We start from the raw sequence: 12,976 nt of genomic DNA on the forward strand, positions 1-12,976 counted from the left end.
TTACATCGCCATCTCCCATTTATTTATAAGAAAAAAAAATTCTGTCATTTCAACGTATGTACATATGTGCTTTATGTTTTTTATTATTTATTTACCACAAGTAAAGGTCAGGAATTATCTTTCTTTTAACTTTTTCTTTTAATGTTTCACTTCATTACTGCTGTGTATGTGCTCCATGTGAGTGACATAGGTGCTTATGTAGTTGGGTTCTGACTTACTGCGAAAATCGTGTGACGAAGCACTGTAGGGACGGATCTCCGACGTAACCTGAGTACCTACTGTATACAGGACTTTAACACCCTGCTGACTTCACTGGATAGATCTTCCAGACAAAAACTTAACAAGGAAACAGTGACTCTAAAGGACACACTGGATCAGATGGATTTAATTAGCATTTATAGAACATTTCACCCCAAAGCAGCAGAATATACATTCTTCTCAAGTACACATGAATCATTTACAAAGATAGACTACATGTTAGGACACAAAACAAATCTCTACAAGTTCAAGAATATTAAAATCATATCAAGCATCTTCTCAGATCACAGTGGAATGAAATTAGAAATCAACTACAGTAAAAACACCCCCCAAAATTCAAACACATGGAGGCTAAATAGCATGTTATTAAACAATGAATCGGTTACTAATGAAATCAAGAAAGCAATAAAAATTTCCTGGAAACAAATGAAAATGAACACAAAACAACTCAAAATCTTTAGGACACTGCAAAAGCAGTCCTGAAAGGGAAGTTCATAGCACTACAGGCATACCTCAAAAATACAAGAAAAAGCAGCAATAAACTATTTAACCCTACAACTTAAAGAACTAGGAATAGAAAAACAAGAAAAGCCCAGATTAAGTAGAAGGAAGGATATAATAAAGGTTAGAGCAGAAATAAATAGCATAGAGATTTAAAAAAATACAAAAATTCAATGAAACCAAGAGCTGGTTCTTTGAAAGAATAAACAAAATTGATGAACTATTAGCCAGAATCATCAAGAAACAAAGAGAGAGGACTCAAATAAACAAAATTGGAAACGAAAGCAGAGAAGTAACCACTGACTCCATAGAAATACAAAGGATTGTAAGAAAATACTAGGAACAACTATATGCCAACAAGCTGGACAATGTGGATGAAACAGACAAATTCCTAGAAAAATACTATCTCCCAAAACTGAATCAGGAAGAATCAAAAAACCTTAATAGGCCAATAACAACTGATGAAATAGAAGCAGTAATAAAAAAAATTCCCACCAAACAAAAGCCCAGGTCCAGATGGCTTCACAGGGGAGTTTTACCAAACATTCAGAGAAGAATAACACCTATATTCCTCAAACTATTTCAGAAAATCAAAGAGGAAGGAACACTTCCAAACTCTTTTTATGAGGCCAGCATTATCTTAATTCCAAAACCAGATAAAGATACTACAAAGAAAGAGAATTACAGGCCAATATCCCTGATGAACATAGATAGTAAAACCCTCAACAAAATATTAGCAAATTGCACCCAGAAATATATTAAAAAGATCATATACCATGATCAAGTGGGATTTATTCCAGGGATGCAAGGCTGGTACAGTATTCACAAATCAATAAATGTGATATATCACATAAACAAATTGAAAGACAAAAATCACATGATCATATCAATAGATGAAGAAAAAGCATTTTGACAAAATCCAATACCCATTTTTTATAAAAACTCTCTCAAAGTGGGAATAGAGGGAGCATATCTCAACATGATAAAGGCCAAATATGACAAACCTACAGCCAACATCATACTCAATGGGCAAAAACTAAAAGCATTTCTCCTAAGAACAGGAACAAGACAGGGATGTCCGCTTTCACCACTCTTATTCAACACAGTGCTGGAAGTCCTAGCCACAGTATCAGACAAGAAGAAGAAATAAAAGGCATCCAAACTGGAAAGGAGGAAGTAAAACTCTCATTATTCACAGATGACATGATATTATACATTGAAAACCCTAAAGACTGGACCAAAAAACTACTAGATTTAATAAATGAATTTGGAAATGTAGCAGGATATAAAATCAACACCCCAAAATTGATGGCTGTTTTATACACCAATAATGAATTCTCAGAAAGAGAAACTAAGCAAACAATTCCATTTACCATTGCAACAAAAAAATTAAGATACTTAGGAATAAACTTAACCAAGGAGGCAAAAGACCTGTATGCAGAAAACTACAGGACATTGAAAAAAGAGATAGAAGAAGATATAAACAAGTGGAAGAATATACCATGTTCATGGATTGGTAGAATGAACATCATTAAAATGTCCCTACTACCCAAGGCAATCTACAGATTCAGTGCAATCTCTATTAAAATACCAATGGAATATTTCACAGAGCTAGAGCAAATACTCCAAAAAATTTACAGGGAATCAAAAAAGACCCTGAATAGCTGCAGCAATTTTGAGAAAGAAAAACAAAGTTGGAAGAATCACTATACCAGATTTCAAGTTATACTACAAAGCCACCATAATCAAAACAGCCTGGTACTGGCACAAGAACAGGCATATGGATCAATGGAACAGAGAACAGAGACCACAGAAATTGACCTAAGCCATTACGCTCAATTAATATTTGACAGAGGAGGCAAGAGCATACAATGGTGTCAAGACAAGTTCTTTAATAAATGGTGTTGGGAAAATTGGACAGATACATGCAAAAAAAAAAAATAAATCCTGACCACCAACTTACACCATACACAAGAATAAACTTAAAATGGATAAAAGACTTAAATGAAAGTCATGAAACCATAAAAATCCAAGAAGAAACCATAGGCAGCAAAATCTCAGACATCTCTCATAGCAATATGTTTACAGATACATTTCCTAAGGCAAAGGAAACTAAGGAGAAAATAAACAAATGGGACTACATCAAAATAAAAAGCTTATGCACAGCAAAAGAAACCATCAACTAAATGAAAAGGGATCCCACTGTATGGGAGAACATATTTGGCAATGATACATGTGATTATGGGTTAATATCCAAAATATATAAAGAACTCATACAACTTAACAGAAGGAAGACAAACAATGCAATTTAAAGATGGGCAAAGGACCTAAATAGACACTTCTCCAAAGAGGACATACAGATGGACAAGAGACATATGAAAAAATGCTCAAAGTAACTGATCATCAGAAAAATGTAAACTAAAATGACAATGAGGTATCACCTCACACCTGTCAGAATGGCTACCATCAACAAATCAACAAACAGCAAGTGCTGGTGAGCATGTGAAAAAAAGAGAACCCTCGTATGCTGCTTGTGGGAATGTAGACTGGTGCAACCATTATGGAAAACAGTATGGAGTTTCCTCAAAAAATTAAATATGGATCTGCCATTTGACCCAGTGATCCCACTTCTAGGAATATATTCTAAGAAACCTGAAGTACCAATCAGAAAGAATGTATGCACCCCTATGTTCATAGCAGCACAATTTACAATAGCTAAGATCTGGAAACAGCTCAAGTGACCATCAGTAGATGAGTGGATAAAAAGTAGTGGTACATTTATAGCATGGAATACTATGCAGCAGAAAAAAGAAGAATCTCTTACACTTTGAGACAGCATGGAGGGACCTGAAGAGTATCATGCTAGGTCAGCCGTGGGCAAACTACAGCCCGCGGGCCGGATCCGGCCCGTTTGAAATGAATAAAACTAAAAAAAAAAAAAAGACCGTACCCTTTTATGTAATGATGTTTACTTTGAATTTATATTAGTTCACACAAACACTCCATCCATGCTTTTGTTCCGGCCCTCTGGTCCAGTTTAAGAACCCATTGTGGCACTCAAGTCAAAAAGTTTGCCCACCCCTGTTAGGTGAAATAATCAGTCAGAGAAAGACAAGTATCATATGATTGCACTCATATGTGGAATCGAAGTAACAAAATAAACTGATGAATGGATTGGAACCAGAAACATGGAGGCATGGTACAGAATGTGGAATCTCAGAGGAAAGGTGGGGGAGGGTGGGTGGTTGGAGGTAATCAACCAAAGACCTTGTATGCATGTACGCATAACCCATGAACACAGTCAATAGGGTGCTGAAGGCCTGGGGTGGGGGTGGGGGTCGGGGCGGTCTGAGGGAGTCAATGGGGGAAAAAAGGGGACATATGTAATACTTTCAACAATAAAGAATTATATAAAAAAAGAATTATACTACTTCAGTTTCATGACTTAATTAGTTAAAAACTATAGCAATAGTGTGGTATTAATATAAAGATAGATACATATATCAATGGAACAGCCTAGAGAGTCCAGAAATAAATTCATACATATATGGCCCACTGATTTTTCATGAAAGCATAAAGGGAAATAAGTAAACAAAGAATAGTCACTTCAATAAATGGTGCTACGACTACTAAATATCCATATACAAACAACAACAAACAATCCCAAGAGGCATCATACATCTAAATGTAGCAGCTAAAATTACAAAACTTCTATAAGGAAACATTATGGCCTTAAACCATGCAAAAAATATCTTAGATAGGATATCTAAAACATGATCCATATAATAACTAATAATTTGGACTCCAAAATTAAAAACTTCTGCTCTTCAAAAGACACTGTGGAGAGTGAGCTAAAGATGAATACCAGAGGACTTGGATCTCAGCTAAAGGACAGTATTCCAGTTACTGAGCTATCAGCAAATGGACCTTTTGAAAGTCATGATCTTCTTCGAAAGGTTTTTCTTGTGTGAAAAATGAACTTTTACCCAGTCATCCTCTTGAATTATCATAAAAAAATTTCCAGCTCAACCAAGATAAAATGAATTTTTCCACACTGAGAAACATCGAGGGTCTATTTGCTCCACTAAAATTGCAAATGGTATTCAAGGCAGTGCAACAGGTTCAGTGTCTTCCATTTGTTCCAAGCTCAAACCTTTCACTGGATATTTTGAGGGGCAATGATGAGACTATTGGATTTGAAGATATTCTTAATGACCCATCACAAAGTGAACTAATGGGAGAACCACACTTGATGGTGGAATATAAACTTGGTTTACTGTAATGCAGTGAGCTGACCATGGAAATGGAGGGGCTACATCTTGTTTATAGTTATCTTTTTACTATAATTTTATGTATACAACATTAAAAGTACTGACACATGTAAAAAAAAAAAAGACACTGTGAAGAGAATGAAAAGACAAGCCACAAAGTGGGAGAAAATAATTGCATACAATAAATATAATACATAAATTATACCCAGGATACTCTTAAAACTCAATAATAAGAAAACAAATAATGAAATTTTAAAAATGGGCAAAAGATCTACAGAGACACTTCACCAAAAAGATATGGCTTGAAAAAAATTACATGTAAAGATGCTTAACATCATTAATTGCTAAAGAAATGTAAATTAAAACCACAAAGAGTGCCAAATACTAATCAGAATGGCTAAAATGGAATAAAACAAGATGATACCAAGTGTTGGCAAGGATGCAGAGGAACTGGAAGTCTATGCACGCTGGAGGTAATGCAAAAAAACTACTTTTAAAAATAGTTTGGCGTGTTCTTGATACACCTATCATATGATCCATCCAATTCCTTCCTACTGACCCAAAAGAGAATAATATGTCCATTCTAACAGAAATGAACAAAAATAAAAGAATGCAAATGATGAATAAAATAAATTACAGCAAGATTTAATACAATATGCTTTATAAATCATATATAATTACTTTTAATTTCAGTTAATATACCATATTTAAACGGAGTTGATTAAAAATGAAAATTTTAGGTGAGTTGGTTTCTTGAGAAGTGAGCTTTGTGGTGGTAGAAATGGAAGTTTTCCATTTATTTCTAGTTGAGGAAACCTAAGACAGGCATTGCCTTGTCTTTGTTATGCTGCTCAGTCGAGGTTCCTAAAACTAAATTTAGATGAAGAATCTTACAGAATACATGAAAATAATTTGCTCCATGCTCAACAAGCTTATTAACATCAACCCATGGTGTGATGTGTTTAAGTGCATCCTCTTGTGTGTGTATGTGGGCACCATACACAGAAATGCAATGTGGACATTAATCTAGATCAGTGATGGCGAACCTATGACACGCGTGAGGTGACATGTGAACTCATTTTTTTGGTTGATTTTTCTTTGTTAAATGGCATTTAAATATATAAAATAAATATCAAAAATATAAATCTTTGTTTTACTATGGTTGCAAATATCAAAAAATTTCTATATGTGACATGGCACCAGAGTTAAATTAGGGTTTTTCAAAATGCTGACATGCCGAGCTCAAAAGGTTCGCCATCACTGATCTAGATTATTATTCCCAGGAAAAGATTTCCTAAAAAATACACATCATACATGACCTGACTAACACAATAGCATTAAAAAACAACACAGATCATGATATAATAAATTTGTCCAGGAGAACTTGAAATATGAAAATATTTATATATTAAATATTTTATATATTATACATATTTATTTATTTTATATATCATATAATAAAAGCCTAATATGCTAAGTGTCCAGTCATCTGTTCAACCAATCAAAGTATAATATGCTAATGATATGCTAAAGCCACTCAACCACTCACTATGATGTGCACTGACCACCAGGGGGCAGACAGTCAACTGGTGGACCAGTTGCTATGACATGCACTGACCACCAGGGATCAGACGCTCCGACTGGTAGGTTAGCTTGCTGCTGGGGTCCAGCCGATAGCGACTGAGTGAGACAGGGCCGGACATGCCCTGGAGCTCTCCCGAGGTCCCTCCTTGGCTGGCCAACCTTCTGCATCCCTCCCCGGCCCTGATCGTGCACTGGTGGGGTCCTTCGGCTGGCCTGAGCCCTCTCACAATCCGGGACCTTTCAGGGGATGTTGGAGAGCCAGTTTCCGCCAGATCCAGCAGGTCAGGATGCTACCAATCTACCACTCACTGGCAGCTGCTTTTCTCACAGGCCTTCCTCTAGTTTTGATTCCACTGCAAGCTTGTGGCTCTTAATTTTAAAACACTGCATAGTGATTGCCCCCCAGGTTTTAGGTTTGAAGCCAGAACTAGAGTTGGTGAGTCCACAGATGACAACTTCACCTAACTGTTTTCTACACGGTAGCTCTTCTGCATTGAGTGCTTACTATGTGCTAGACCTACAAGGTAATTCACATGCACCTCTTACCTTCACATGAAAATCAGCATTGTTATCATCTTTCAAGCCAAGAAACTGAGGCTTAAATAAATTAAGTAATTCGCTCAAGGTTACGTACTGGGAATGATGCAGGATAATTACCCAGTGTGTGTGATCCCTAAATTCATATAGATGCTCATGTTCTCCTATGTGCAGATTCTCCCCCACTCCCCATCCTACCTCTCTTTCCTCCCTCATGCACACATGAACACACATACAAGTGTGGACCAAGTCAATGGAAATATATGTAGGATGTTTTTGTGCTGGATATTAGAATGAAAGGAGAATCGGTGAAACAAAGAATGGAAACAAAGTAATAGGGAGAAGTGATTTAAAGAAGTTAGGAAAGGAGTGAACTTGTCAAATAAAAGAATTCAAGGGGAAATGATAGTCATCTTCAAATATTGAAGATAATTTATTTGGAAGAAGGATTACACTATATGCAATATTGATCTCTGTCGCTGGGAAAATTGAAGGAGAAGCTTTTTTTTCTTCAGTCCTAAGAATATAGCAAAGGACTCAGAAAGATTGTATAAGCCCAGACATCAAAGAACTGAAAAAGCCACCTTTCTTTTACTGTACAGTATTAAGGAAATGAAAATGGTCATGATACAGAAAAGAAAAAAGGAACTACCTAAATGAACTTGTAATTGTGAAGCATTCAATGCTGCTCTTGTCCTTTTATACACTTGGGTATTATTTTAAACATTTTTATGCATTTGAGGATGAATTTTCCTAGGTTGTTTTAAGTAATTTCATGTGACCATTTCACTTTTTTTAACTTTTTAAAATCAACTTTATTGAGGTATAACTTTCATACAACAGATACACAAATGTATTCACCTATGTAGTAATCACATTCTTTTCTCTATATTTTATAATTTTTAAAAAATATATTTTTATTGATTTCAGAGAGGAAGGGTGGGGGAGAAATAGAAACATCAATGATGAGAGAGAATCATTGTTCGGCTGCTTCCTGCACGCACCACACTGGGGATCAAGCCCACCACGTGGGCATGTGCCCTGAATTGAACCATAACCTCCTGATTCATAAGTTGAAGCTCAATCACTGAGCCACATCAGCCAGCCTTATGATGTTTTGACAGATTAGAGGCCTGGCTGGCTGGACAGAGCGCCCCTTCCAGGGCTAGCCAATCCTACAGACAGCAAACAAGTAATTCCCCTGTGAACATTCCCTTCAGGTGCAAGCCAACTAATCCAAAGTCCATATCTCATCTCCTTTATCTAATTCTCACACAGCAACTCAGTATTTCCCATGGGTTAAAGCATTATCCCAGGGCCAGGTACTGAAAAATCAGGGCCACCCTATGACTTGAAGCCATTGAAATCATTCAACTAGCCAATCCTAAACTTTGTCTTGCTTTGCCTTGCCCTTCCCAGGGACACCACAAGAAGGGCTCTAGGCCATGCTTTCCCAAGGCTTCTTCACCTCTTGACTAACCTTAGAACTTCCCCATGTGGCCCTGAATTTATGGCATGGCCCCTCTCTTGGGAACTGTAAGTGGATTCTTCTTTCAAAGGCAGTTGTTTCCCTGTAATCTTACCAAAACTGATTAAAACAAGCCTGGGATATATTCTAAGAAAATGTAGAACAGTAACATTGTCTCAAAAAGTTCTTTTGTCCTCTTTTGCAGTTAATCCCCACCCCTCACCCCTGGCCCAGGCAATTCCTGATACTTTCCATCACTACTAGGTGTACCGGTTAATAAAGCGGATTTTGTAATCAAAGAAAACACGATAATTTCAAGAGAAACATCAAAAATGCTTTATTCAATGTAATCTCCATCGCTAGCTGCACATTTCCCCCATCTTACAGGTAATTTGTGGATCTATCCCAATAGAACTTTTCTTCTTTTGAGGTAAACCATTCAGAAACCCAATTTTCCACTTCTTCATACGTTTTGAAGTGCTGCTGCTCAGAAAGTGCGTGTGCCATCAATCTGAACAAGTGGTAATCTGAAGGAGCAAGGTCTGATGAATACGGTGGGTGGGTTAACACTTCCCAGGCATGATCTTTTAATGTGTCTTTAACTGGTTTTGAAGTGTGTGATGGTGCATTATCATGAAGTAAAATTACTTTGCCGTGTCTTCTGGCCCATTCTGGTCGTTTTACGATCAAAGCGTGGTTCAAATTGATTATTTGTTGTCGGTAGCGATCAGTATTAACGGTTTCACCTGGTTTTAGAAGCTCATAATACACCACACCTTCCTGATCCCACCAAACACAGAGCATTGTCTTCTTTCTGAAGCGATTTGGCCTTGCAGTCAATGTTGATGGTTGACCTGGATAAACCCATGATTTACGGGATTCTCAAAATAAATCCACTTTTCCTCGCCAGTCACAAATTGTTGCAAAAAAGACTTTCTTTTGTGCCGTTGAAGCAACATTTTACTGATGACTTTTTGGTTTTCCATTTGTCTTTCGTTCAGTTGATGTGGCACCCATTTTCCTTCCTTTAAAATCTTTCCCATTGCTTGTAAATGATTGGAAATTGTTTGCTGAGCAATGTTTAATTTTTCTGCAAGCTGTTTTTGAGTTTGACACACATCTTCATCCAATAATACTTGTAACTGTTTGTCTTCAAACTCTTTGGTTGACCTGGACATTCTTTGTCTTTCACATTGAAATCATTGCTTTTAAAGCATTTAAACCAGCGTTCACAAGTATCTTGAGATGGAGCTTCCCGAAGTATACGATAACTTTCAGCAGCACTTTTCTTCAAAATAAAGTAATGAATTAAAACTTCCCGCAAATGCTCTTTTTTTTGGCATGAAATTCGACATTTTTAAGAATAAAAATATCTATGTTAACACCTTCAGAAAATTTGACATATGAAGTTTTGAAGCTTGTTGTTAATACAACAAAATAGCATACATATCAAATTGCATATATATCAACGTAAGTGTAACTCCATCTATTGAAAAAAAGAATCCCCATTATTAACCAGTACACCTACTATAAATTAGTTTTGCCTGTTCCAGAATATAGTATCACTTCATATCAATTAAGCAGTGTGAGTATGAGTAGATCAAGTCTTTGGGTAGACAAATGTCATATCTCTTTGGTGAAAACCTAAGAGTGGAAATATGTCGATGTTTTAAGTTTATGTTTTACTTTATAAGCAACTGTCTATTTTCCAAAGTAGCTGTAATTCATTTCTTTTTCCCATTTCCTTCCTTTTCTCTCCCTCCCTCCCTTTCTTTATTTTTAAATTCTTTATTGTTGAAAGTATTACATATATCCCCTTTTCCCTCCATTGTCCTCTCCCAGCCTGCCCCCACCTCCCAGCCCCAGTCTTCATACCCCATTATCTGTGTCCATTGGTTATGCTTATATGTATAAAAGTTCTTTGGTTGATCTCTTAGTCCCCCCGAACTACCCCACCCCATCCCAGCCCCGTTCACCATCCCCTGCCTTCCCCCTGAGGTTGACAGTCTGTTCAATGATTCTATGTCTCTGGATCTATTTTTGTTCATCAGTTTATGTTGTTCATTAGATTACACAAATGAGTGAGATCATGTGATACTTATCTTTCTCTGACTGGCTTATTTCTCTTAACATAATGCTCTCAAGGTCCATCCATGATGTTGCAAATGGTAAGAGTTCTTTCTTTTTTACAGCAGCATAGTATTCCATTGTGTAGATATACCATAATTTTTGAATCCACTCATCTGCTGATGGGCACTTAGGCTGTTTCCAAATCTTAGCTATTGTAAATTGCGCTGCTATGAACACAGGGGTGCATATGTTCTTTTTGACTTGGTGTTTCTGATTTCTTAGGATATATTCTTAGAAGTGAGATCACTGGGTCCAATGGGAGTTCCATTTTTAATTTTTTGAGGAAACTCCATATTGTTTTCTACAGAGATTGCAGCACTCTGCGTTCCCACCAGCAGTGTACAAGGATTCCCTTTTCTCCACATCCTCGCTAGCACTTGTCGTTTCTTGATCTGTTGATGATAGCCATTCTGACTGGTGTGAAGTGGTACCTCATTGTTGGTTTGATTTGCATCTCTCAGATGATTAGTGATTTTCAGCATTTTTTCATATGTCTATTGGCCATCTGTATGTCCAGGTCCTTTGCCCAATTTTTAATTGGATTGTTCGTCTTTCCTTTGTTGAGTTGTGTTAATTCTTTATATATTTTGGTTATTAACTCAGATGTATCATTGGCATATATGTTCTCCCATACAGTTGGTTCCCTTTTTATTTAAAAAATGTTTTTATTGATTTTTAGAGAGAGAAGAAGGGAGAGGGTTCAAGAAATAGAAATATCGATGAGAGAGAAAGATCATCAATCAGCTGCCTCCTGCACGCCCCTTACTGGGGATCAAGGCTGCAACCTGGGTATGTGCCCTGACTGGGAATTGAACCCGTGACTGCCTGGCTCATGGGTCAAAGCTCAACTATTGAGCCTAACTGGGCAGGCATCCCTTTTTATTTTAATTATGGTTTCTTTTGTGGTACAGAAGCTTTTCATTTTGATGTAGTTCGATTCATTTATTTTTTCCTTTGTTTTTCTTGCCCTAAGAGATGTATCAATGAAAATACAGCTATGTGAAATGTCTGAGATTTTGCTGCCTATGTTTTCTTGTAGGATTTTTACAGGTTTGCAACTTACATTTAAGTCTTTTATACATTTTGAGTTTATTCTTGTGTATGGTGTAAGTTGGTGGTCTAATTTCATTTTTTTGCATGTACCTGTCCAATTTTCCCAACACCACTTATTGTCTTTACTCAATTGTATGCTCTTTCCTCGTCTGCCAAATATTAATTGACCATAATAGTTTGGGTCTGTTCCATTGTCTACTCTTGTGCCAGTACCAGGCTGTTTTGATTACAATGGCCTTGTAATATAGTTTGATATCTGGTGTTGTGATCCCTCCAACTTGCTTCTTCTTTCTCAAGATTGCTGCGGCTACTCAGGATCTTTTTTGGTTCCATATAAATTTTCATAATATTTCTTCTTCTTTTTAAAATAATAATTATCTTTTCATTTAGGTCTATTTTACATTCTCCCCCCCCCCCACACACAGGTTAGAAAAACAAACACATAGAAACTGACAGATCGGAGGAATCGAGAAGATCCTTACTGGCTGGTATTCATTTTTGGCATTTGTCACAGAAGTAGGACAGCTGCTCCTCCATCCAGGACACATCTCCTTCATCACTGTTGAGAGAATCCCCACTCTGATCATGAGACAAGTACACTGATGCCTGGTCCTCCGATTCAACAATCAGGAGAGTCTCCCCCTCCACTTCACCCTCCTCCAGTCCTTCTGAGGTAGAGGTTCTTGTGGCTTCATCATCATGGCGACTTATCAAACTACCTAGGTGGATGTTACTATCCATCCCTTCTTTCTCAGAGGGTCAGAAGTGCTTTTGTAACAATCCTAAGCTCTGACCAAGCTTAAAGAGGCTTTTATCAGGATTACACAAACAAAAACTCTTCAGGAGAGTGTCTGCCCTATTCTCTACTCAGATATAATGAACTTTTAAAGTAATAATTTAGTATAATCCATTGTCCTTTTCTTTGATTGAGTTTAAAAGGACAGTGACCAAAAAAGGTTGAAAATCTTACTAAGCTATTCTCCATCAACACACTCACATGCACATACACATTCAACACTATCTGTCCCATCAGTATTTCACATTCATTTCAAGTCATGTTATTTGAGATCCTTTGCCAATAACATCTTCTCTTTTTCGGCTTCAAGTTGCTCAGTCAAAAGAACCTGTTCTCCCAAAAGACGAATGTTTTCTTTTTTCTGATTTTGCCTCTCAA

At 36.9% G+C, this 12,976-nt stretch overlaps 1 protein-coding gene and 1 pseudogene across 14 annotated transcripts in view; one reads left to right on the plus strand and one right to left on the minus strand.

The window, feature by feature from the left end:
* ZNF438 (zinc finger protein 438) overlaps positions 1–12,976 on the minus strand; it is a 221,356-nt gene that overhangs the window by 32,408 nt on the left and 175,972 nt on the right. The gene's annotated exons all lie outside the window — the stretch shown is intronic.
* Positions 4,605–5,153, plus strand: LOC132226069 (proteasome maturation protein-like; annotated as a pseudogene).

Source organism: Myotis daubentonii, chromosome 1, assembly GCF_963259705.1.
Source record: "Myotis daubentonii chromosome 1, mMyoDau2.1, whole genome shotgun sequence".
NCBI classification, from domain to species: Eukaryota; Metazoa; Chordata; class Mammalia; order Chiroptera; family Vespertilionidae; genus Myotis; species Myotis daubentonii.